Source organism: Ruditapes philippinarum, unplaced genomic scaffold (genome assembly GCF_026571515.1).
Source record: "Ruditapes philippinarum isolate M1 unplaced genomic scaffold, ASM2657151v2 ctg531_1_1_1_1, whole genome shotgun sequence".
Taxonomy (NCBI): domain Eukaryota; kingdom Metazoa; phylum Mollusca; class Bivalvia; order Venerida; family Veneridae; genus Ruditapes; species Ruditapes philippinarum.
This window is the reverse complement of record NW_026852123.1, coordinates 602,546-627,507: the sequence shown is the minus strand read 5'-3', so window position 1 is coordinate 627,507 and position 24,962 is coordinate 602,546. Positions and strand designations below refer to the sequence as shown.

Here is a 24,962-nt window from a genome sequence, read left to right as displayed (position 1 = left end):
CTTGTCTGATTATTTCACTTTAACACTGTAACACAAAACCTAAATATATTGTTGTCTGTCTCACTTTAGCATTCCCTAGCGAAAATTTCATGATTGAAACATGTCTAAACATGTTTTAAACACGTTCTAACATGTTATTTCGAAATGTCTGAACATGTTTTGAACATGTTTTAAACATGTTTAAACATGCACGTGAAATGGCACCATGATCTAACAGGATCAGTCAACAATCGTGATTAGTCATGTTTGATGATCAAAAAAAGAGTATCATGGTCAATCACATTTTGACATGTTTTTGTTCTATCCAGCTATCATGTTTTGGACATGTTTGAAAACGTTCACAGAACATGTTTTAATATGGTTGATCATGTTACTACTACTTTACTGTCAAACACATCTAAACATGATTAAAAATGTTCCCAAAACATGATGGAACATGTTTAGACATTCACATTAAATGGCACCACGATCCAAACACATCTAAACATGTTTAAACATATACAAATAAAGATTCCATAACATGGTCGAACATGTTAATATATCCAAATCAAGGGGTCATTTGACATTTTCAAACATGTTCAAACATTTTCAAAAGAACAAAGCTGACATTGTTTTACATCAGCACAAGTCAACAGACAAAGGCAATCACAAAAGTTCATCTCGAGTACGCTCAGATGAGGTAAAACTTAAATTACAACTTTTGAGATCAGAACCCTGGACACAATTCTTTTTTATTTCTTTTCTTTCTTTTTTTTTCAGCACAAAAGTAATTTTCATTATGTCAATACTTGATTTACATTGTCACTTGGAATACTAACTGCTTCACATTTTGTGTCTTAATGACCACTTCCTGATATCAAAATGTTTCTGAACGAGCTTGCTGATTAAGTTAAATTTGGCAGGATCAAACTTGGTCTTTGTTGGCCTTTTTACCAGTTGCACTATGGTTTTGAATTTCTTCGATGGTGAAGAACATACCTCTCCAGGACATCCTCCAGATGATCAAATGTTGCAAACCTGCCAAAGGAAACACTGACTTTGAATAAGCAAAATAAATCATTTTATTTTTTTTCTTATCCGGACTTCGTGTTATCCGAAAAAATGTTAATAAATGACAAAAAAACTTAATAATTTAACAGTTAAAATCTCTTTTTTAAGTTAAGTTTCATTCATTTATAAGTGGAAATTTTGTGGCTATGAGAATTTAAATAATTTCCTCCAAAATTTCTAGATATATGGTCGATTGTTCCTTAAAAACCATTTCGGCCAAGATGCCAAATTTTCGGTCGGCCGTCCGGACCGATAACTTTCCAGAAGACTGGCATTTTGCTAGGTATTTTGGATGACCTTTTGAATTTTAATTGAAAGCAAGAGCAATCTTATTTTAATTATCAAGACTGTCCTTGTGCTCGGAAGCATGCGTGCAGATGAAGAACTTACATGCGATGGGTATAGCAGGATACCATTTCTCCTGGTACTTGGAAAATGTTCTTGTCCCAGGCATTGACCCTCCCCGATCAGCGGCAGTGCTGACAAACGACCAGTTGTTCGCCAAAGTCCAATAAACAAGCACTTTCATTTTTCAGCCATTTTGATTTTTCCCTCGTTTAAAACTAACCGCACATGTATTCGTGTAATCTATTGGTTGCTAAATATAAACTTTGGGTTAGGTGGCGCTGAAGGTAACGTGATTTTCTAAACCGGAAGTATAGAAAGATAACACTTGAAGAAACTGTAAACATGCGATTTTGGTGGATTTCGAGGTTTTCAGAAGCTGAAGAAGGTAAATGTCATTATATATAACAATATGTTTTGTTCTGACACCACGGTAAGTGCTACAACCCGTTTGCTAGCTGTATATTTATTATTAGAATAACATCCGGAAAAGTCCGTAAGTTCCGTATTTTAGCCAGCCTCCAGGATCATTTTTGTGAATCACGTAAATCCGTTTAGATTTCTGAGGGTATTGGTTGCCTCTTATCTCGAGTGAGAACTGAAAGAACTCTATTGCCCATTTGATTTTATAAACAGGTGATGTTTTTGTCCGTTTCGTTAAATTCAAAAAGTTTTTTTTGTGCATTATGAGCGATTGTGTGCATTACGCACCTTGGTATGAATCAACGCTTCTGATTGGTCGAACAAGTTGTGATTGTCGAATCAGATTTTAGAAAACAAGTGACCGGCTAGTTTGTACTTCCGTAAACAACAACAACAAAAAAATTCTCATCATGAAGTTTCTGCCCGCGAGGCAAAATACCAAAGACCTAGAGAAACAAAGCAATGTTGCAAATATTTGGCGATTGCCGTCCTTGAATGAAATTAATTCCGAGGGGTTATTATGGGGATATTTGGCTACGGAAACATGGGAAATCGGCGGCACAAATCGACCCGCACGAAGTACCCAGACTATACCCAGAATAGATACACCCAAATAAAAGGCAAATATAGTAATATTCATCTTTGTTTGCCTAAAATATATATTTTTGTAATGAGAAAATAAATTATTTTTATAAAATAACTTGAATAAGCCGGCTGTAACTTTCTTTCATTTACATTTTTTCGGGCCCGTACGGCTAGCCAAAAGTTCTAGCCGTACGTGAGTCACGTACGACTAGCCAGGACACACTGTATTGGCTAGCCGTACAGCACTTTTCAAAAATATATGGAAGGCGAAAGTGCATATGTTAATTATGACTTAAAGTGAGAATTTTAGTCAAGAATGTTTACTTTTTAGAGATTAATCGACACGTTGGCTACAGTAAAGAATGTACTTTGTCCTCTCAAGACGTCGAGAAAAAATAGCGTTTGGTTGCAGTTACATAACATCAATTTAAATAGTTTACAAAATTTTGATGATAATCCTTTTTTGTTTCATTAAGTTTAATTTTTAAATTGAAAAAAAAAAACACCGAAAATAATTGTTGTTGGGCACTGATAATTGCGTCAATTACCGTCTGTATAGAAGTTTGTCCATCGTCGATCATTAAGGAAAGTTTGCATTATTAAATTATTTTTCTTTTTCACCGTTTTTTCTAATATTCTTTTTTTTTTATTTACATGTATTTATTTATTCCCCTCCAATCATTATTTATTCGATCCATGTGCTTAACAGATTTAACAATTCATCTTTCATACAAATCATAAGCATGAACATTAAGGACGATATAACATGCAACTTTGACACTTAATTTTATTAAGCTAGATTATACAACGCTTACTCGTATTCATTTTTTTTGTGCAAAATTGCGGAGCATCTTTATTGAAGTGAACAAACTAGGACAAATGCGGAGATTTGATTAAAATCGTCATTTAAAGACACAAAATAACATATGCATTTTCGACTTCCATTTATTTTTGAAAAGTGCCGTACGGCTAGCCAATACAGTTTGTCCAGGCTAGTTGTACGTGACTCACATACGGATAAAACTTTTGGCTAGCCGTACGGGCCCGTACAGCTAGCCACTTCCTTTTAAGAAAATTAACTTGTCACACAGGGTTGTCATTAAGAGGCGGCAGGAGGCCAAAATGCCTGTCTCAAATGCATTATGGGCCGCCTCAAAATTAAGAAAACACTCTTTGTTATGCATGATAAAGACAGAAATGACCGCCTCAAGTTCAAAACAAACCTTCTGCAAAAAATGTTAATGACAACCCTGACTTGTGACATTTGATTTGCTGATCTAGATTCATTATTTAATTACAATTTAAGATAAAGATATGATAATATTTGTTGTCTACATTTAAACTTTTAGGGTATAATTTTTTTGTTATTTCATACAAGTGTCCATCATATTATTTTTTTTTAATTTAATTTTATAAGGACAACTTTTAGCAGTAGCAAAAAATCTACAAGGTTGAGCACCTGTTACTTTGTGATATTTTGCATGTTTAGAGAGTAGCTAAAGCAGAGACGGTATTCCTTTAGCCTGTATATTTGATTTTTGCCAGAGGGACGAAATGTGTTGTTTTGGGTCTCCGCCCACTGTAGATTTTGGGCTTCAACAGAATGAATTGCATTTTTTTTACTGCCTGCCTAATGCAGATGGGATAATTTCTTTGTAGATTTGCAATCTTATGTCATATACCGATGCCTTGGTGCGAAAGGGTTGTAACTCATAATTTCACCGAAAATGGTTTTATGGTATTTTTCAATGTAGGAGCAATATACACACATGTTGTAAAAATATTGAACTTGAAAGCTAAAATTAAACTACCAAAAAAGTATATATGTCCAAAGGTTGTAACTCAAACAGACATATTTTGTTGGTGCGAAACGGTTGTAACTTAAGTTACAACCATTTCGCACCAACATTTTGAAAATATTTTGAATAAATCCTAGTGCAAAACAGTTGTATCTCAATATCTTATATCATATTCTGTGAAATATTTAGTGGATTATTTCTTTCAAACTGACAAGTTTATAAAACAGTCTCAGCTTCTGATTCCTTGTTATTTACATTATAAATTGGTAAGCTTTCATTCAGACATAATACAAGAATTTGAATAACTTACACATATTTCAAACATAAATCAATTCCAATGCTTGTTAAAGAAACAATATCATAGTACATTGCTTTATTTGACTAACAGTACTGTTGTAGTGATTTTTTTTCAACATAAAAATTGTCATTGGTATAATGTTGCATTGTTTGCAAAATAGCAAGTAAAAGTAATGGACTTATTTTGGTTTTACGAAAATGAAATTACCGTAACTCAAAAAAAATTTATTATAAATAATTATTGTCATACAATATATTATGATTGTATCATAGTTTGGAGACTTTTGAAAACAAGTCAGAGTTAAATTGCATACCAATACATGCACATTGCTTTAACTCACTGTCAGTCTGGAGCTTGCTTGATTACTGGTTCATTTTTTCTGGTTTTTATTTGTTTGGGTTGTCAGACCAAACAAATAATGGTAGTGAAATTTCAGACTCTAATGCTGTTAATTGCAAATGCCGAAAGTAGTCCGCTTTTTTGAAGCGGTTACTTCCCTTTATATGTAACACTAAGGCCAAAAAATTCAGGGGAGATCACGTAAATATGGTCACATGACGGGCGCATTAATTTTCAAGCAAAATAATTTCCGATTGGTCGAAGATTTCTAATATTGTTTTATTCTTTATAGATATACATGCTTATAGTAAGCGCCATGATTATTTACACAAGTGTTAAACAACAGTTAGCGTCGTTATAACCCTAATTTAGAATAATATGGTTTTCTTCAGGCTGTTAACATATAAATTCATCGTGGCCGAGGGGTTAGCGCGCTCACTTAGGAAGTGAGAGGTCTGGAGTTCAAATCCCAGTTAAGGCAACTCATTTTTTTTTCAAATTGTTTAAGTCAAATAAACATTGGATTGAATATTAGTGTTGCAATTAGTCTTATAGCCAATCTACTACAATTAAAACGCTGGAAAGCATTGGTGGTGCTATACAAAAAAAATTGTTTTATAATCTCACAACCTTCACCTTTCTAACATTCTGAGACCCAAACAAATTCAGCGCCTTCTGTGCTTTGATTACATATTGTGACGACAGGGAAGGAGATAACAGTAGAAAAGTCATATTCAGATACTTATACATTTGGTACTTTTTTCTTGGATGACTGGGAATGTGTTGGGTTTTTTTGCCTAAGAAACAAAAGAGAAAGAACATCAAAACAATAGGCAATCTGATTTATACTCTCATACAAATCCGACAGCCTCGTGTTTCGATGCTTTTTTAATAACTAAATATCAAAATAACTTAAAGACATTATACAATTATTACTCAATTCTTTATTTGGTTTTAAACTTACATGAATTACTTTTATAACTTACATGTATTAGTATTGGAATATTTTCATGTTTTGTCAAAGACAAATTGTATAAATTAATATTGTACTACAATTTATTTACATTACAAGACAATGTCTGACTAGATATGTGAACAAATTTTTCTTTGAAAACATATTGTAAACAGTAAGTTTAGATACATATACATATGTATAGACAAAAGTATTACAAAATATTCTAACACGACCCACATTTTTCCCTATTGAACATAGAAAAACCGAAAGTGTGTGTTATTATGCAATAAAATCACTGTTTGACGTTCTATATGTAGACATGTGACATAATCATTATACACCTGACGTTACCACTAAAGATGTGATGCGCTGACAATAAGTACGGAAACAAATCAGGCGCAATTTAGCTAATTACCATGTACAGCAGCATCTATTTGTTGATGTCGTGTTAGAATCAAAATAATATATCCAAATAGGTGATTTTATTGCTTGTCATTCGGATGCTGATCATTATATATAATTCCCCACATCCAAACTCCAAACAGTGATCTTATTGAGCAATAAAATCACAGTTTGGGATATATTATTTCTTAAATAAAAGGTGTTTATGTGTAGATAATTAAGATAATATATCCCAAACTGTGATTTTATCGCTCAATAAAATCACTGTTTGGAGGTCGGATGTGTGGAATTACGAGGGAGTAGCCCGAGTAATATAATGATGCACATTCAATCAACAAACAGTGATTTTATAAAGTGATAAAATCACCAATTTGGATATATTATTTTGATTCTAACACGACATCAACAAATAAAATTTTAATGCTGTACCTTATATATAGCTAAATTGCGCCTGATTTGTTTCCGTACTCATTTTCAGCGCGTCACATTTTTAGTGGTTACTTTGTGTGTATGATGATTACGTCATTTGTCTTAATGTAGAATGTCAAACAGTGATTTTATTGCATAATAACTCATACTTTCGATCATCTATGCTCAATAGGGAAAAATGCGGGTCGTGTTCGAATATTAAGTAAAATATGTTATTGACCCTTTGTTTTCTGTTAGATAAAAGTAAATTATCAGATATATTCTATCTGCTATTTAAAATCATTCTTAAAGATGTTAATCTCTTCCTAAGCTGTATGTGTGTTTGTGTGCACACCTGTGAATTTTATTGGGGTGGGGGATTGCATTTTGTAATTGTTATTATTTGCAGACCTTATTTTTTTCTCATTTAATTACTGACTGATTTATATCATAATAAACAATGAAATTTGGGACTGTAGAGTTGTAAGAATAGCATGAGCTTAGAAGCTTAGAATATCTATTATCATCTTTCTCATACTTTTGGCTTAATAGTAAAGAAGATCCTGGATAATGCTTAAATAATATAATTTGTACACAAAAGCACATCCTGGAAATTATCTAAGTTTTCAAATTAAGAAAAGCCTATGTATAGAATAGATGTAAAATAAAATGAGTGTTCTCATTTTCTAAAGGCTTATATTAACATCTTAGATGGTTTTGTCATTATGTAAGTTTACATTTTGAACTTTGATTCTTGCAAAACAAACATATTTGGTACTTATGATGGGTTTGACAATCTGAACTGTGTGTCACATGGAAAAATATATTATATATAAAGTGAATTTCTTTAAAAAAATCATTTGACTGAAATTTTATTTTAAAAACATAAGATTTGAAGGTTTTTCACTGAAATATCCAGGCCATATGTTAAATTAGTTCATACTAAACACAACTAAGCTTGGATCTGTTCATTTGACCCATTACATTTATCAGAATTTAAAGCAAAAATTTAGTTACAACCCTTTCGCACCAAAACATTTTTTGAATTTTTTTATTTTTTTGGTGCGAAAGGGTTGTAACTGAAACTTTATCAATTATCTCTTTATGCTGATAAAATAAAATAACCTTTCCAATCAATTATATATCAGTAAATGAATGAAAGCCAAAAACCAAAATTAAAGAAGTATTTATTAGAACGTAAAAGAATAAATAAGTTTTTTGTCTCTCCTGAATAATTTCAAAATATTGAGTTACAACCCTTTCGCACCAAGGCATCGATACGTTCTCAACAAAATGTGTTTTCTTTTTCCAGGTTGTGTAGTTTGGTATCAGAATAGATTGACGTATTGCTTGTAGGACATTGACGGCTGAGGAACTTGAAATTAACTGGAATTACAAGGAAGAGTAATTCGGACAAGTTAACAGATCTGTATATCTGGACTAAAAGTACTGAAATGATTGCTGATGCAAACCCTGTTGGTTAGATTTTCTATCAAGAGTTTGTCCAAATAATACTGGTTAACTTATGTCAGGTGATGAAAAACCCTCTGGCACTGAATATTCAAAAGGAAATTTTGCATCTAAAGAAGAACAATGCTATGTTCTTGCTAAGATTGGTTTGAACAATGTAAAAGATTATAGAATAACACACAGAATATTAAGACAAAGGAAAATTTCTTTATTCCGAAAAGTACAAACAAATGAAAAAACTGTTACACTGTTTTGTGCCTGGATAGTGTGATATTAGCTATATCATATTTCATAGAAAATATTGTGGATGAGAAGTTGTTTGCTGTTGGACATATGTACAATAACAGAACAAGTACATCCTTTTTGTGATGTTGGATGCCATCTCATGATCTGTTAAGAATGAAAACTGAAGAGGATGTTCATGTTGTTCTTGTAGATAAGATAATTGAAGAAGTGTTTGTTATTCAAACTGAAAATACAATTTTTAAAGTTAGTTGTGTTCCATATTTGTTCAAGTGACTGGCGTATTTTAGATTGCATCATTTGAATCGCAGTTTGAGACAGTAAAATATAAGTCTAATATTACAAAATACAACTTTAATGTGACAATTAGTGTTAATTATTATAGGTACAATCCCTGTGGTAGTGATTTACGGGTCACTTCTTCAAATCTGTCTTATATAATAGATACTAAAATGATATGTTAACTAAAAAGTATTGATTTTGGATACAAATAAATTCAGATTCTTGAATAGGTGTTCAATTTCATGAAAATATTTTCTATTCCAAGATATTTTCCTTTGTTTTGTTAAATTTTTTCAAGTTTAAGTAGTATTTGCAGTAACTCTTGTCTGCCATAAATGGTGGATGGCGAGTTTGAGCTCTGCTTTGCAACCATAACCTTCATATGGAAAAATTGGTAATTCTTAACTGAGTTTTTTTTTACTTTCGCCGAACTGAAGTTCCGCGTCCTGTATGGAATATTTTATTTTGCCTGTTGTATATTTGTAACTGGTAGGAACATAATGTGATTTTTGTACCTAAACTTAGCTTTTATGGCTACAGTTAAGGGTAATATATCCCACTATCAATTTATGCCTCATATTGTGGTACATAATCCCCGGCTTCTGAAATTAAGATCCCACCTTAATTTACCATTTTAATTAATTTTGCTACATTTACTTCTTCCCAGTGCCCTTTGATGCTTTATATCAATGCTTATCTTATATTCCGATAAATGCTGTAAAACTGTTGAAAATGGGGACAATATGTTTAACCTACATTTATGGCCTAGCAGATGGATTCTAGGATTATAACCAAGGAGATGCTGAATCATGCTCTGAGCTGTCTGAAAATTTTGTTATATTCAAAATTCAGTCATGTTTAAACATGTTTGCTTTCCTATAAAAAAATTGTAAACAAAACAACTGAAACTATTCTTTTTATCAGTGTTTTCACAGAAAGTAAAATCCTGTTGTAAGATGTAATTTAAAAAATGCTTATTTGTTAAAAAATATCAACTTGGAATTTATCATGTTCAGCCATGTTTGATCATGTATGACTATGTTATTCTCTTAGTAGTAAATGGGTCAATGTGTCAGTAATTATTAAAGCGTTTAAGGCTATTTTTACACAAAGTTGAAATGTATGGATACTTTTTTATCCAAAAGAATAACTTATTTGATGAAAGTAACAAGAAAAAAAGAGATTTGTTTGATTATTTTTTTTTATAAATTTATCATGTTAATTCATTATTGAATATGTTGATTTCTTGTAAGATTGTTTGCAGAAAAACAAATCCTTATGATTTTTACCTCTCCCTGAAAGACATTTTAATATTAGTTGAAATAAATACAGATGTTTTTTTTATACAACAAATTGTAATTTTCATCCACAATCATGCTTGATGGTCAAACATGTTTAAAAGACATGATTGACCAACGTGATCAATGAGGCAAAAACATGTTTGTACATATAACATGATTTCTTTTTCGCTAGGGTTGTACAAGACCTAAATATAGTGTTGACTGCTTCATTTTAGCATTGTACAAGACCTTAATATAGTGTTGACTGTTTCATTTTAGCATTGTATAAGACCTTAATATACTGTTGACTGAATCATTTTAGCATTGTAACACAAGACCTTGATATATTGTTGACTGAATCATTTTAGCATTGTAACACCTGTCATGATACCTTAATATATTGATGTCTGTCAACTTTTAGCATTGTTTAATATTTGAAACGGGCAGTTTAAAACAAAAAAAGTTCATTTTACAAATTAAGTTGGGTTTCCAATTTAATCTTCCATTATTACAATCATAATGAGAAACGCTGGCTGTATCAGCCTTGAAAGATAAATTTTAAAATATCTCTGAATTTGAGACAAAAGAAATGAAATATTGATAATAAAATTCAATAAGTCATAGCCGTAGACTTTTATTCCCAACTGTACATATCTGATCGAGCTTAAATATAAGTTATAGATGAAAAACATGACAGTTGTCAGAATTAAGAGGGTCAAATTTGTTCATGTTGTTGTTTTTGTTGCTGCTGAATTCACAATGTTTACTACTCAGTTTTAAAGGAACAGTTTAGATAATAAAATATGAAACTTAATAGAAGAGCTTTTTAAAAAATAATCTTTCAAAAGTAACTAACTAACCAAGCAAAGTTTCTAACCAAACATTTTTACACCATTTCTAAATAGAGTGTAGAAGATTCATGACCTCCTGGCATCACTGATTGAAAAAGAAAATGATATAGCTAAGACTGTTTGTAAGCCTTTAATTTGTTACACTGAATACTCATTGTTATCCAAAACAAGGACATCGTGACTTTCACTGATCAAGTAGAATTTTAACATGTGAGCAGCAAGTGTGACATTTACCAAGTCTCTGACAGTTTGGCATATACTGAACTAGTTACAAATGGAGCATTTACCAAGACAGTGGCAAGTGTAACATTAACTTGGCTAGTGTGATATTCACTGAGCCTTTGGTTAGTGTGATTGACATTCAACGAACCTATCATGGATAAGTATGACATTCAATGAGTCAGTGACAAATGTGACATTTACCAAGCCAGTGGCAAGTGTAACATTTACCAATGCAATGACAACTTGACAAGTGTTACATTCATGAGCCAATGACAAGTGTAACATTTGCTTAGCCATTGACAAGTGTGATGTTTGCCGAGCCAGTGACAAGTGTAACGTTTGCCGAGCCAGTGACAAGTGTAACATTTGCTTAGCCATTGACAAGTGTAACATTTGCTTAGCCATTGACAAGTGTGATGTTTGCCGAGCCAGTGACAAGTGTAACATTTGCTTAGCCATTGACAAGTGTAACATTTGCCGAGCCAGTGACAAGTGTAACATTTGCTTAGCCATTGACAAGTGTAACATTTGCTTAGCCAGTGACAAGTGTAACGTTTGCCGAGCCAGTGACAAGTGTAACGTTTGCTGAGCCAGTGACAAGTGTAACCGAGCCAGTGACAAGTGTGATATTTGCTGCTATCAGCATAAATGCCCAAAATAGTAACAATGAAAGGAAACATCCAGCTCAGCAGTACACAGGTGTAATTATATCAACAATGACCATGAGGAAACAACCCCTTCTTACAAAGCACAGTTGCGGAACATTTAAATAACTGCACTCTACATTTTCTGAATATTCTAAAGAGTGAAAATAATAATGCCGCCACAAATATAAAGCCTGCTGCAGATTTCATCTCTGTTTCGTTTTTGTCAATCATTCATATCTTTATATCATATACTTTATGATAATTCAAAAATGAATACGTAGGTAGGATTTTCTAAAGCAAAGCGAGGAGAAGGAATGTTATAACATATGTTGGACAGTAGTTTATGTTAGTGTAACGGTGGAAAACAAACAGTTGGCTTTAAACAGCTGTTACAAAGTACACGTTATAGGGAATTGTCTGAAACGTATTTGATTGCTCGTTTACAATATGTGAAACACAATTGTTGATTTATGACTTTAATGTAGTTATAATTATGTATTGATTTGATTAATTGATTGTACTGATAGACCTAAAATGTATATATACACTGTATTCATGTAGTATATAATTATAATTACTATGACAGTACTAGTACTAGTAAAGGCCAATTTCAGCAAATTTTTAGTCAATTATGCATGTAACATATGAGCCGCGTCACGACAAAACCAACATAATGGGTTTGCTACCAGCATGGATCCAGACCAGCCTGCGCATCCGCGCAGTCTGATCAGGATCCATGCTGTTTGCTATCAGTTTCTCTACTTGTTATACTGTTTGTAAGCAAACAGCATGGATCCTGATCAGACTGTGCGGATGCACAGGCTGGTCTGGATCCATGCTGGTCGCAAACGCACTATGTTGGTTTTGTCGTGACGCGGCTCATATGTAAGCAAATCTAAGTACTATGATGGAAACAAAAATTCTTGTCATTCTTCTTAGATTGCTTGAGCATTAGCATTATAATTGTGATACTTTTCTGTGTCCATATTGTCACCTTAGTGCAGTAACGGGTTCACTCCTTATATATTTTATAGGAGTTAACCTGTTTATGCACTGAGTGACAATATTCTCAGTAAGTTACCTTCTTTTATCATTTCCCTCAAATTCAAGCAATACTTTTACTAAAACTTGTTCATTTGTAATGTTTTTTTAGTCCCTCCTAATCATTGATTGTATTTCTTTTAGTGTTGAAAAATGAATACTGCTAATAAGCCAATGTGATACAAGGGAGATGTTGCACTTTTTAACACTTTTTAAGTCAAAAATTTTGATTTATTTATTTTTGTTTAGAATTAAACTCAAAGCTAGGAGATCTGACCTTTTGCAGAATGATTTAAAGTACAGAAAAGTAAAAGTTGACTTTAGATGCTACAACGTATGTTTTAAAGAATTCAGTCTGCAAAATTTCTCATGTTTCCAGCCGTAGGAACATAACCCCTTCAGTCATCACAAAGACATCTTGGCAGGTTCAAGTAAAAGTTTAATTGGACACGAGAAAAAATAAGACATACATAAATTTTTCCAGTACAATTGCTACATGTACAATACATGTAACTTACCGACCGAAATTCGAAAAAATGTAGCTAAACCGGGAACCAGTGGAAACAAACACTAATACTTCAACAGCTGTTCAATAATCAACCTCTCTGATAAAACGAGCTCAATTCATTCATAACAAAAGGCTGAATTGGAAATGAAACTTGAAAAATCTATATCTGTTATTACGTTTTTGAATAGGCAACACAACTATGTCAATATTTAAAATTTTGAAACACAAGTGACTTTTTATTCTGCGCTAACTTTTCTGTAACAGGTTTTCCTGCAATAATCTATATACCAGTGTGTTGTGTCTTGTATAATATTAATAATGAAATGTTACGAGAGAGAGAAAAAAAGAAACTGATACAGGTAATTTTGGCATGTCAAAACTGCGTTTATTAAATTAACCAAACTAATATTTGATATTGTCACAGACAGTGATTGATCCTTTGAGCAGGAATGATTAAAGTAACTAGAATTACAGCACCAGTATAGAACCAGACCATTCCGATATACATGTACATTGTATACAGTTGTCTCTTTTCTGCTATTTGCTTAATTTTACTATTTTTAGATAATGAAACCATTAAATTGCTAGTGGACTGTTCCAAACTGAAAACAAGTAAAGGTCATTTTTAAAATGCAGGAGGGTAATAATGGTTAAAGAAATGATTTTTGAAACATTGTCAATTCAAAGACTGCACAGTTATTTCAGAGTTATTGTGGCATTTTTTCAGTCACTTCCTATATGGATAAAAATTCATACCAATTTAATCCCTTCGGCCATAATTCTTTTTCTCGACGTAAGATTCCGTCTTCGCATGTTTTCTTAAAACGTATCTTAATCATAATTGACAAATTGTCGACTAAATGTAAAATAGCACTTTCGTCATTTGATTTTTTTGCGCTATAAGTGATTATTTATTAGCACATTAGCCAGGTTTTACGTCACTAAATCCGTGTTTTATATCGCTGTTATGACGATATAATATATTTACAAAATATATTACGATGATTTGTGTGGATTTTCTTTTGCTGGTAAATGTGATGCATGAAGAACGGGGGGGAAAGTAAGCCTTCAATGATGTAAATATATGAGCCTGGTATAAACTTCAGGGTGGGAGAATGTATGTAAGGGAGTGGGGGGAGGGGGGTATGAAATGGAAGTGATTGTATAATTATAACATACAAATGTATATGTAATATATATCCGATGATGTATAAATCATCTAATGTTCTAGCCCATTACGCAAGTAATTTATCAAACATCTCTCTTTGTAAAATTACCACTAATGACATGTTTTTTGTTGTTAATTTTTTCATTTGAAAGAAAAAAAAAGATATTGTTCAAGATCAAGATATAAATGTGAAGAAACCTGATCAATTTTTGTCATGCGGATGATGATTTTGATGATGATAATTTTGATATGATGAATGATGGTGATGATGATGCTGATAATTTTGATGATAATGATTGAAAGTGATATGAGTAGAGGTTTCAAATCTTATGTACCATAACCTAAAATCAGAGCATCTGATTGGTTTATTTTACGTCAGAAATTGACCAATGAAATAACATAATATTTAGAATGGTACCAAATCTTGTGATTTTAAGGGGGGGAAATTTCTGAATGCATAAGTTGGTTCACATCATTGAAGTAGGAGATAAGAATATAAATCAGGAAATTTTAAGACAAAGATGGCACATTTTTACTATACCTGGGGGCTCTATAACACCATCCTGTATTCTGGAGCATGTCCATGGATAGATTTTTGTAAATAGGAGGATAAGAAAATCAAAGATGTTCCCTGGAGAATTAATTTTTGTGTGCACAGCTCTTAGAGGCACATGATAAATGCCTTTTTATGGGGGAAATATAGGGGAATGGTGATTTTGTGATAATGCGGTATATGCCATTAATAACAGTTCTAGTATGTGTGTTATATAGGAAATGGAAAGGTTCTAGTTGTTTATATGATAGATGGTCTCAATTTATTAAGAATATTTCTACTTAATATTTGGTCATAGCCATGATGAATAATAGAATGTAAAGCACAATGGCTGACATATTTTGGTAAATGAATCTTGTCTTCTATAAAAATAAAGGAAACCAAAGGGAAAGCTATTGAAAAATTTACTTTATTGGCATCAATATATATTTTAAGGGGAAAAAAATATTTTTTTATTACAATTTAATGTTTTTTTATAAGAAATCTTACCTCATGTTTGATTTTATTGGAACCTTCCTATTGTTGTACTCCCAATAGTTTGCAAATGTAAAAATTAATCCAAATAAAATACAACCTAGGAAAAGAAAAGAAATGCTTTATTTTCCCGACTTAACCTAATTGCGGGGAAAAAAACACAACACTTCTTATTTTTTCTGTGCGAATAAATCCAGATATCCAGATTGTGTTAATCTGTAATCCTCTGTAAATTGTGATGATTTTTTTTTAAAAGCAGTTTTTTGCAGAAAAGTTGCTACTGAGTTAGCTGATATTAAGACTTTTCAATAGGAGAAAAACTGATCACTTTGCACACTCAAAACTCTCTCGCACAAAAATATAATACTGTAATGCGTTAATCCAATGGTGTAGAAACATCCGTAGCAGTAATTATTTTTCCATAAGAAATACTATAATAATATAGATCTAGGAAAGAAAAAAAAACTCTGGAAAAAAAGCTATCCCTTTTACACACATATACAGCTATACTGAATGGCGAGCTTCCGATCTGCCGATAAATAGTTGTAAGAGTTACTAGATTCAGAAACGGCTATATGTGAAAAAGTCACATTTAAACCTGGTGAAACTGGAATAACAGGTAGTAATCTCCTCATATATGATAGTAAAGTAAAGATAACAGTTGCAGATAGCGGAACACTTCATGCAGTCAGAGAGTGTGGTGTATATATACATAGATATATTGGGACCAGAGATATTGGTAATTATTATAAAATTAATATATTCTCTCTCTCACTCTCGGTGCTGTAAAAACTTGACGGAGCATGTCTTGCAAAAAAAAATTTTGTTATATTAACTTTGTGGTCGCAGCTTACGCAGTTCAAACAGGACATTTTCATTATTTGTTTGCTTTAAATCGTAAAATAATTGTAAAACGAAATATAGGTAAATTGTTGATATTTGTGAATTTATTTTTTCCTCTAGGTATGGTGATAATATTGGTTATTCGAAGGTAATGTAGGGTTGGCGAGCTCATGCTGTGACCGGCAGCAATGGTTGATAAAAATCATTTAATATAATTGATAATAGTCTGCTTACTATGAAGTCATTATTCTGGATAGGTGGTTGAAATTTTGAGATGGGATAATTGTGGATAATGGTAGAAGGCCATTATAGAGTATTTCTTTTTTGCCTATATTTTATGTTATATAGTATTAAGTTTAAACCTGATACTGCTGTAAGTTTAAACCTGACATTGCTGATTTTGTGTAGTGGACTGGTCCTTCTATGAATTTAGAGCTGTCCATTGATAATAAAAAGGGGTTTCGTAAATTTGATCTGGCAATAGTTTAGAGCTTTGTGAGATTGCCTGGAATTTGACAAAATAATTAAACCCTTAACCTGCTAGAACCAAAAGTGATTAGCCGTTGCCACCAGTATAGAGCCAGGCCAGCCTGCACATCCGTGCTGTCCGACTAGGCTGTATACTGTTGCCAGCCTATTTATGAAATTCCTTAAACTCTTAAAATGGACTGTTCCAATTCAAAACTAGGCATATCCAATATACAAGGATTCTGCTGGTTTAGGGACTTAGAATGAATTCTTTAGCTCAGTGGTCTATAGCTTTGTCTTTATTGCTTGTCTGAGTTTGAATCCCACATGAGGTAAGTTTTTTCACACTTTCATCATTTCTAAAGAAAGTCGACAAGTGTTAAGTATATCAATATTTACTCTTGTTAGTTGTTTCCTTTGAGAGGTGGAAAAGTCCATATTTGGCATTTGGAATGAGTGCAATATGACCCTATAAATGAGGTAAAGACCTGCGAAATACTGTGTTTTAAATGCTCACCATGCTAATTATCTTAAAATCTGGAAAGTCATTTAGCATTTTTAGGGAACATTTTTAAAACTACAGACTGAATAGAGAGTACTCTGTAGACCATGCTAAGGCATCACAAATGTGCCAATCTTGGTATACACTGGTCACATGAGTATAATCTATTACCCAAAAATTTATGAAACTTAATTTTTGCCAAAATGTTCCAGACTTTTTGCCGAAGGTAAAGAACGGAAAGCTGTATGGGGGTTTCTATGAAGGTTTTAGAAGACATACATTTCAGTGATGGTTTTAATTTCCATTTCAGGTTTCTAAAATAGTGTTAGAGGTATTGGCAGTGTCTAGATTGGTTGCAAGTTAATTCATTAAACGTATTGACTTTGCCTTCAGGGTTATTACCATGGAAAGATGTTTACTAGTAATGTATTTAAACTGTCGACTTTCATTTTATGCTGATTAGACAGTTTTTTTGTCTATGTACAGTCAATCTATTTTATTATCAGGTGCATGAAAAGTTACCAGAAGTGACTGACAATGAAATTGATCTTTTGAAAGGAGAGAAAAGTAACTATACCATTTTTGTATAAAAAAAAGAATCCTCTTTTTTTTTTCAAGACATTGAATTTCAGGTACTTTTGAATAAAAATGGTATTACATCACAATATGTCAACATTTTTTGTTTGATTAATTTTTTTTTTATTAGAGCGGGTTCGGGTATTTCTGAACACTTAAGCAAAAATCTGTTAACTAACTAAAACAGATTGTCTTGGCAACTTCTCAAGTAGTCAGAAATGACACGGACTCACTTTTCTGCGGGATATTTCGAACAAATCATGATACATTGTAGATTCAAAAGCAGTACAACAAGATAAATTATGTCATTTGATGGAGGTAATTTATGAACACGTCGGGAGATTCTGAACTCATCGGAGGGTAAATCTGAACAATTTTGACATTTTTAAAAAAAACAACACAAACACTAAATACGTTCAGTTTAAACGGTTTTACGTTAAACATATAGTGAATACAACCAAATTTGAAAATAAACATTCAGGTAAATTTCATCAAAATAAACACACTTTCAAATAAAATTTAAATACTCAAAATAGTTAAAACGTAACTATTAAACTATTAAGTATCAGAAACATATCCTAACGTTTCACAATGCAGTTCATGCCATGTTAACATAATTGTGCTTATAACAGTTTATAAAGCAAAAGAAAAACTGGGTCTTTCAGAATTCACTTTGTAATTCAACAGTAGTCACATTCAAATTGTAAATCTGCAATTTCACATTCAGACAATGAAAGCAAATTAATTGTTTTCACACAAGCTGTATGTAACCAACGTGGGCATTTGTGACATGTTATCCAGTTTTCGGAGTCCCCATCAAATGCCTGGTCACAAGAATAGCATTTGGTGGTAGAAAAACTTGTTTCTACATCGGCCATTTCGTCATCAGCAAGGGAGATTTTAATAGCTTCATTTTCTTCATCTGTACTATCTATATCTGAATCCTTTGATTTCCGTTTCTTTTTAAGTTCTTGCTCTAATTTTTCAATTTATTTTTTTCTCTTTAGTTCTTCCTTCTGCTGTTCTCGTTGTAGTTTCTTTTCTTCTTTATCCTTTTGCTTTTGTTTCAGCTGCTCCTGTCGCTCCTTCTTGCGTTCCTCTCTTTTAACTTTACGTGCTTCTTTTTTAGCATTTTCTTCCTGTTTAAATTCTTTGTTCAAGCAGATCATGAAACTTTTTACCAGAGATTGCTTTTGGGAGTGGTATTCGCTTTTGTTTACTTTTGCAAGCAGATTGTTTTGCTTTTGGAAATTTCAACACATCTGTGAAGGCTGGTGATACGTTTTAAGAAGGTGACAACATAATAGTTGCAATTGCTTGAGGTAAGTTCTCACCTGAAACACGCTCAACGGAACTGCTTGCAAGAATGTTGTCTGCATTAGAAGCAGGCGTGACATGACTTTCAGATTAAGATGTACAACTTCTGCTACCTTTATCTGACACAAGTGTTTCAGGTGGGTTGTCGGAGTCAACTTTGTCAGAGGTGCTGTCACCTCTATTTGTAGGTGCTGGACTTTCTGTTGTATTTGCCTGGGAAGATGCTGCAGCTTCTGTTGTATTGGCCTTGGAAAAGATTGTACTTGGTTCCATCTTAATAGTACCTAAAACCTTCTTTGGGTTCATTGGAAAAAGTCCACTGTCACGAAAGGCTTTTACAGCTATGTCAACAGTAGTCGACTTTTCCCAGGCATGCTTAAAACGGCAGCAAACTTTTGTATTGTGACGTATTCACCTATGTTGGCTATTTGGAAATCACGTACTGCTTGTTTCCAGGAATCTGTCAGTGAGCTGAAAAGTTTCAGGTCGCAAGGTTGCAGCAGGTGGGACGCTTGCTCAAGTAGACAGTAAAGGATTATTTCGTGATCTCTACAAAACTTGGAGGCCTCTAATGTGCAGTGTGTAGAATGACCATCTACAAACAAGACCACAGGTCTTTTGACTTCCCTTTCAGACAGCGCAGGTTCAAATACCTCAGTAAGCCATGTAACAAAAAGTTCAGAGTCCATCCATCCGGACTCTGTCCTACCAAAGACAGCGTCAGCAGATCCTTCCAGCGGGTTATAATTAAACCTTACACCTGGATAAACAATTAAAGGCTTTACAAAGTGACCTGCCGCACTCATGCATGCTAATACAGTTACCTGTGTTTTATCAGAAGCAGTGAAGTTGTATATATTCGGAACACCCCTTGGCGACAACACTTTACCACTTTTTGGACACAATGGAAATCCCGACTTGTCTGCGTTAAACCAGCGAGCGGGATTGTTCCATATGGAAGAATCAGATACCTCCTCGGCCATAAAATAACAGAATTCCTGAAACCAGCTTTCAATCTTAGCTGGGGTAATAATGGCTCGTTCTTTAGCAAGTTGTTTTGGTGTTCGTTCTCCTAATTGAGGATGCCTTTTAACAAATGCATTATACCAGTCTTTTCCCGGCCGATTATTTTTGAGTGGGTTTGGTCGACCATCTTTATCCAGTATAACCTTTACTGTGTCTAACAATTCATTATGGGTTCGTCCAAACCCAACTTTGGCCATATGTAGAGCCCAATCTACAAGAGTAGATTCTTCTTCTGCAGTAAGTATGGTAGCTGGGCCGCTTTTACAACCAATAACGGTCTTCTGGTTTACTTTGTCGGATAGAGTGCTCTTTGGAATACCAAAGGATGCAGCTGCCTGATTTAGTGACATAGAATTACTCCGAATTAAGTTCACTGCATGTTGCAATGTGTCAACAGTATAGGAACGATACTTCTTTGATCCAATTTGGCGACTCATCTGAAAAAGTTTAATCAGAAAAACAGCTTAATATAGGGGGAAAAACTTACGCTCTAAACATCTGTTCATTTGAATTAGGAGGAGCTGTCTTAAAATATAAATTTTCATTTGAAACTAGAAAAAAATGATATTATTAAAATGATTATCAATAATAGAATGTCACAAAACGAAAAGAACAAATGTAAACAGTAAGAAAGGCCTACCCCTATTGTTTAGATATTAAAACAAGTTCTTCTTAAATTTTGATGAATTAAGTGAGAGAAAATTGTTCAGAAATACCCGAAATGAATAAATTTATTTCGGGTATTTCTGAACATGGTTTAAATGAAAATCAAATGCATCTTGGGACACAATCCATTAATAACACTTACAAGTAAGATGTACAATGTGTTTTTTTCCACTTAAAGAGCCAATATCAACAAAAGTTAACAACAGGTAATGTTAGCAAGTAATGTGTTACAATGTAAGCATGTAGTTAAAAGGTGCAAAAACGATGACTTCAAATTTATTTTTCAAAAAATAAAACTCACCTTGGGCAGCGTCTGCAAAAAAATTACCGGAAGTAGAAAGGGGTGTGGTTGATTACATAATTCTGAGTTAAAATCTCAGAACAATGTTCATTAAACACGAAAATATGACAGTGTTCAGAAACTACCACATGTTCAGAAATACCCGAACCCGCTCTATTATTATTTATTTTCTTTTGCAGAGTATATATTGTTTTAATGCATTTTAAGTTCATCTAGGCCACATCGTAATATAGATATATGTCAGCAAACAACACAAATTTCTCTTTTTAAACTTTAGATTGGTAACTATATTTAAACTGGAATTCTAAAGATAACCTTGTAACTATCTAGTATAGAAAATTGTATCACACCATAATGTTACTGATTTGTATAATACTATCAGTGTACCCAGCTGGTGCCAGAAAATGGATTATAGTTTTCCAAATGAGAATGATTCTCAGATACTTGTTAAATTAATGGTAACATCTGCTATTATATTATCAATAAGGTGTTCCAACCATAAATGGATGATGTATAGATTAAGGTGTTCCAACCATAAATGTACTGATGTATAATAATAATAATGATGGATTTTTCACCTTAATTGCAATAACTGCTGCTCAAAGACAACATAATTTACTGTAAAATCATTATTATTTGTGGGGCACAAATTTTCGTGGGTAGGTCAATCCACGAATTTAAGATCCAACAAATTTTATCCCAACAATCACTTCTAACTATGTCTCTATTCTATACATGCGTTGCCGCTTTTCCGGTCGATTTTTGTGTTATGATTGTATACATATTATCAGGTTAGTGACAGATTAAATCTATAAATAGCTTAGGTTTGCAATATTTAAGAATCGATTATATGTCCTGAATTTATGTCCTGAATTTCGGTCGTATATACACATCACTGAGTTGTAGGCTACTTGATTATGTTATCCAGAATACTTGACATAATCAAGTAAAAATGGGAAACCAGTGCAATAATTAGCGATGATATAAATTGTCAGTTTGCTCTTTTTAATTGTTAATATAATGAAACAAATCTTTGATATTAATGTCGTAAGTTAAGTACACAAAAAAAAATAAACAATCACTAAAACGGATGAATTGTACATCTTTTTGTCGTCTTTAAATGATCCAGTTTAAATGAATTTTAATCTGTGTTTGTGCGACTGCTGTTCCGTAAACATCAAAGACGCTGCCGACTTCTTAATATATCCGCACAATCTTGTTTTATTTACACATATTAATTTATATGCATGTAAATTTACACAGTCGATGTGATGTTGCGTGTAGTTACTGTCAAATATAGTAAGACCGATTCAGGGTGTAAACTTTTTAAACTCGCTTGTTAAAACGTGTCAGGGGTCGTATAAATTATGCAATGTTTACATCGGCGAATCACAGGGACAGTGTGTACAATGGAGCTGCATAACATGTCATCAAAATGTGTTAATTGCAGTCAATTATCGGCAGTAACTGCTATCTTTATGTTATGCCTAGAGGCAAGGATTAGATTATTGACAAGCGCTGTGTGATACGTAAAGATATGTTCATGCGGTAAGTAAAAATGTGCAGCGATTAATTGTAAGATTACTTTTCACTAGGTTATTTATTTTTTTTACAAGAAAATGAAAATCCAAGAATTTAAGAACCCATGAAAAGGCCCGTTTTGATAAAACCATGAAATTTCATGCCCACGAATATAAGTGAATTCACAGTAGTTGCTCCAACCATATATTTGCTGATGTATTGATTTAAGTTTTACAACCATATAATTGCTGATACATGTACATTAATATAAAGGGTGATCTAACCATATATTTGCTGATGTATTGGTTAAGGTGTTCTAGATGTATTGATTAAGGTGTTTCAACCATTAATTTGCTGACTTACTGATTTAGTTGCTCCATCCATATATTTGCCGATACATGTACATTGATAAGGGTGTTCAAACCATATATTTGCTGATGTATTGATTAATGTGTTTCAACCTTATGTTTGCTGATGTATTGATTTAAGTGTTCCAACCTTAAATTTGCTGACTTATTGATATAGTTGCTCCAACCATAAAATTATATTTGCCGATACATGTACATTGATAAAGGTGTTGAAACCATATATTTGCTGTTGTATTGATTAAGGTGTTCCAACCATAAATTTATTGTTGTTCCAAACCATAATTAAATTATGCTGTTATATTGATTAAAGTGTTCCAACCATACATTTGCTGATGTATTAATTTAGTTGCTCCAACCATATATTTGTGGATACATGTACATTGATAAAGGTGTTGAAACCATATATTTGCTGATGTATTGATTTAAGTGTTCCAACCATAAATTTGCTGACTTATTGATATAGTTGCTCCAACCATAAAATTATATTTGCTGATACATACATGTACATTGATAAGGGTGTTCAAACCATATGTTTGCTGATGTATTGATTTAAGTGTTCCAACCATAAATTTGCTGACTTATTGATTTAGTTGCTCCTACCATATATTTGCTGATACATGTACATTGATAAAGGTGTTCAAACCATATATTTGCCGATACATGTACATTGATAAGGGTGTTCCAACCATATATTTGCTGTTGTATTGATTAAGGTGTTCCAACCATAAATTTATTGTTGTTCCAAACCATAATTAAATTATGCTGTTATATTGATTAAAGTGTTCCAACCATACATTTGCTGATGTATTGATTTAGTTGCTCCAACCATATATTTGTGGATACATGTAAATTGATAATGGTGTTCCAACCATATATTTGCTGATGTATTGATGAAAGTGTTCCATTTTAATGTGTTTATCAAGGTGTAGAACCTTAAATAGGTGGTGTATGTTAATGTGTTCAAGCCAGATATAGTGTGTGTATGTATTTACATGTAGTTGTTCGTAACATATATAGCCATTGTAAATGCCAGCCATATATATATATAAATATATATATCCAGAGACATACATATTATCTACATCTCTGATATATCTGATGTATGTATTTACGTGTTTCAGCCATATATAGCTATTGTGTAAATGTTTAGGTGTTTCAGCCATATATAGCTATTGTGTAAATGTTTAGGTGTTTCAGCCATATATAGCTATTGTGTAAATGTTTAGGTGTTACAGCCATATATAGCTATTGTGTAAATGTTAAGGTGTTACAGCCATAGCTGCTGTTTGTGTAGGAATATATAGCTTTTACCTGTAGCTTTTCAGACCGAACTATACATTGAGACAAATACTAAAGATTAAAAGATTGGCATTCATGTAAATGTAAGATTGTTATCTTTGACAATTGGATGTTAAGTAATATGTAACCGTTTTTGTAAGAACAAACATTTTTTTAACAAACAAAAAAAAACAAGGACATTAACTCTTTCAAAGTCAGAGTAGGACAAACACATTACACAGTTTAATGGTGGTGGTTTTTGTAGTATACCCTCTGGATCACAGCAGTAAGCCATTTTTAATTCACCAGAGCACAATTGAGTCCTAGGCAATTACACAATTTGAAAAAGGTTAGTAAAATGAGTTTCAAAAAAATATTGCAAGTCTTACAAAAAAAAAGGATCCACTTATTGCAGAAGAAAGCTTTGGTGCTAATTTTCAAGCAGTACAGTAATAACTATAATGTTATGAGAAACGTTGGGTTGTTACAACAAACAGGAGGGTATTAACAATATCTTAAGGAGGGAAATTTGATATATATATTTATAGTTATTCTACATATTATTATGATTCTACATCAGTATGTATGTTGATCCGGTTTTGTCTGGAAAGATGGTATCTCGCAAAAATACTGGGGCATTAGTTGTTAGATAATCTTGCATGGCAGATAAACAGATAATTCCAGGGCATCAGTGTGTGGCCTGCCAGAGCAGAAAACTCTGTTGACAGTTATAAACACTGATTAATTATGCAG

The 24,962-nt window shown here is 32.7% G+C and overlaps 1 protein-coding gene and 1 long non-coding RNA gene across 3 annotated transcripts in view; one reads left to right on the top strand and one right to left on the bottom strand.

Moving 5' to 3' along the window:
- LOC132749981 (mRNA-decapping enzyme 1B-like) overlaps nucleotides 1–24,962 on the top strand; it is a 111,792-nt gene that overhangs the window by 47,184 nt on the left and 39,646 nt on the right. Inside the window, exon 1 of one of the 2 annotated variants that reach the window (XM_060739939.1) lies at nucleotides 15,364–16,082. The exons of the other annotated variant lie outside the window; for it this stretch is intronic. The gene's annotated coding sequence lies outside the window, so the exon portion shown is untranslated. Of the gene's footprint in view, nucleotides 1–15,363; nucleotides 16,083–24,962 lie in introns of those variants that run through there. 2 annotated transcript variants of the gene reach the window in all.
- On the bottom strand, nucleotides 713–1,577 carry LOC132749974 (uncharacterized). The gene is made up of 2 exons (XR_009628484.1): nucleotides 1,441–1,577; nucleotides 713–1,017 (listed from the first exon to the last, which is right to left on the bottom strand). It is a non-coding gene; the product is annotated as an uncharacterized LOC132749974 (long non-coding RNA).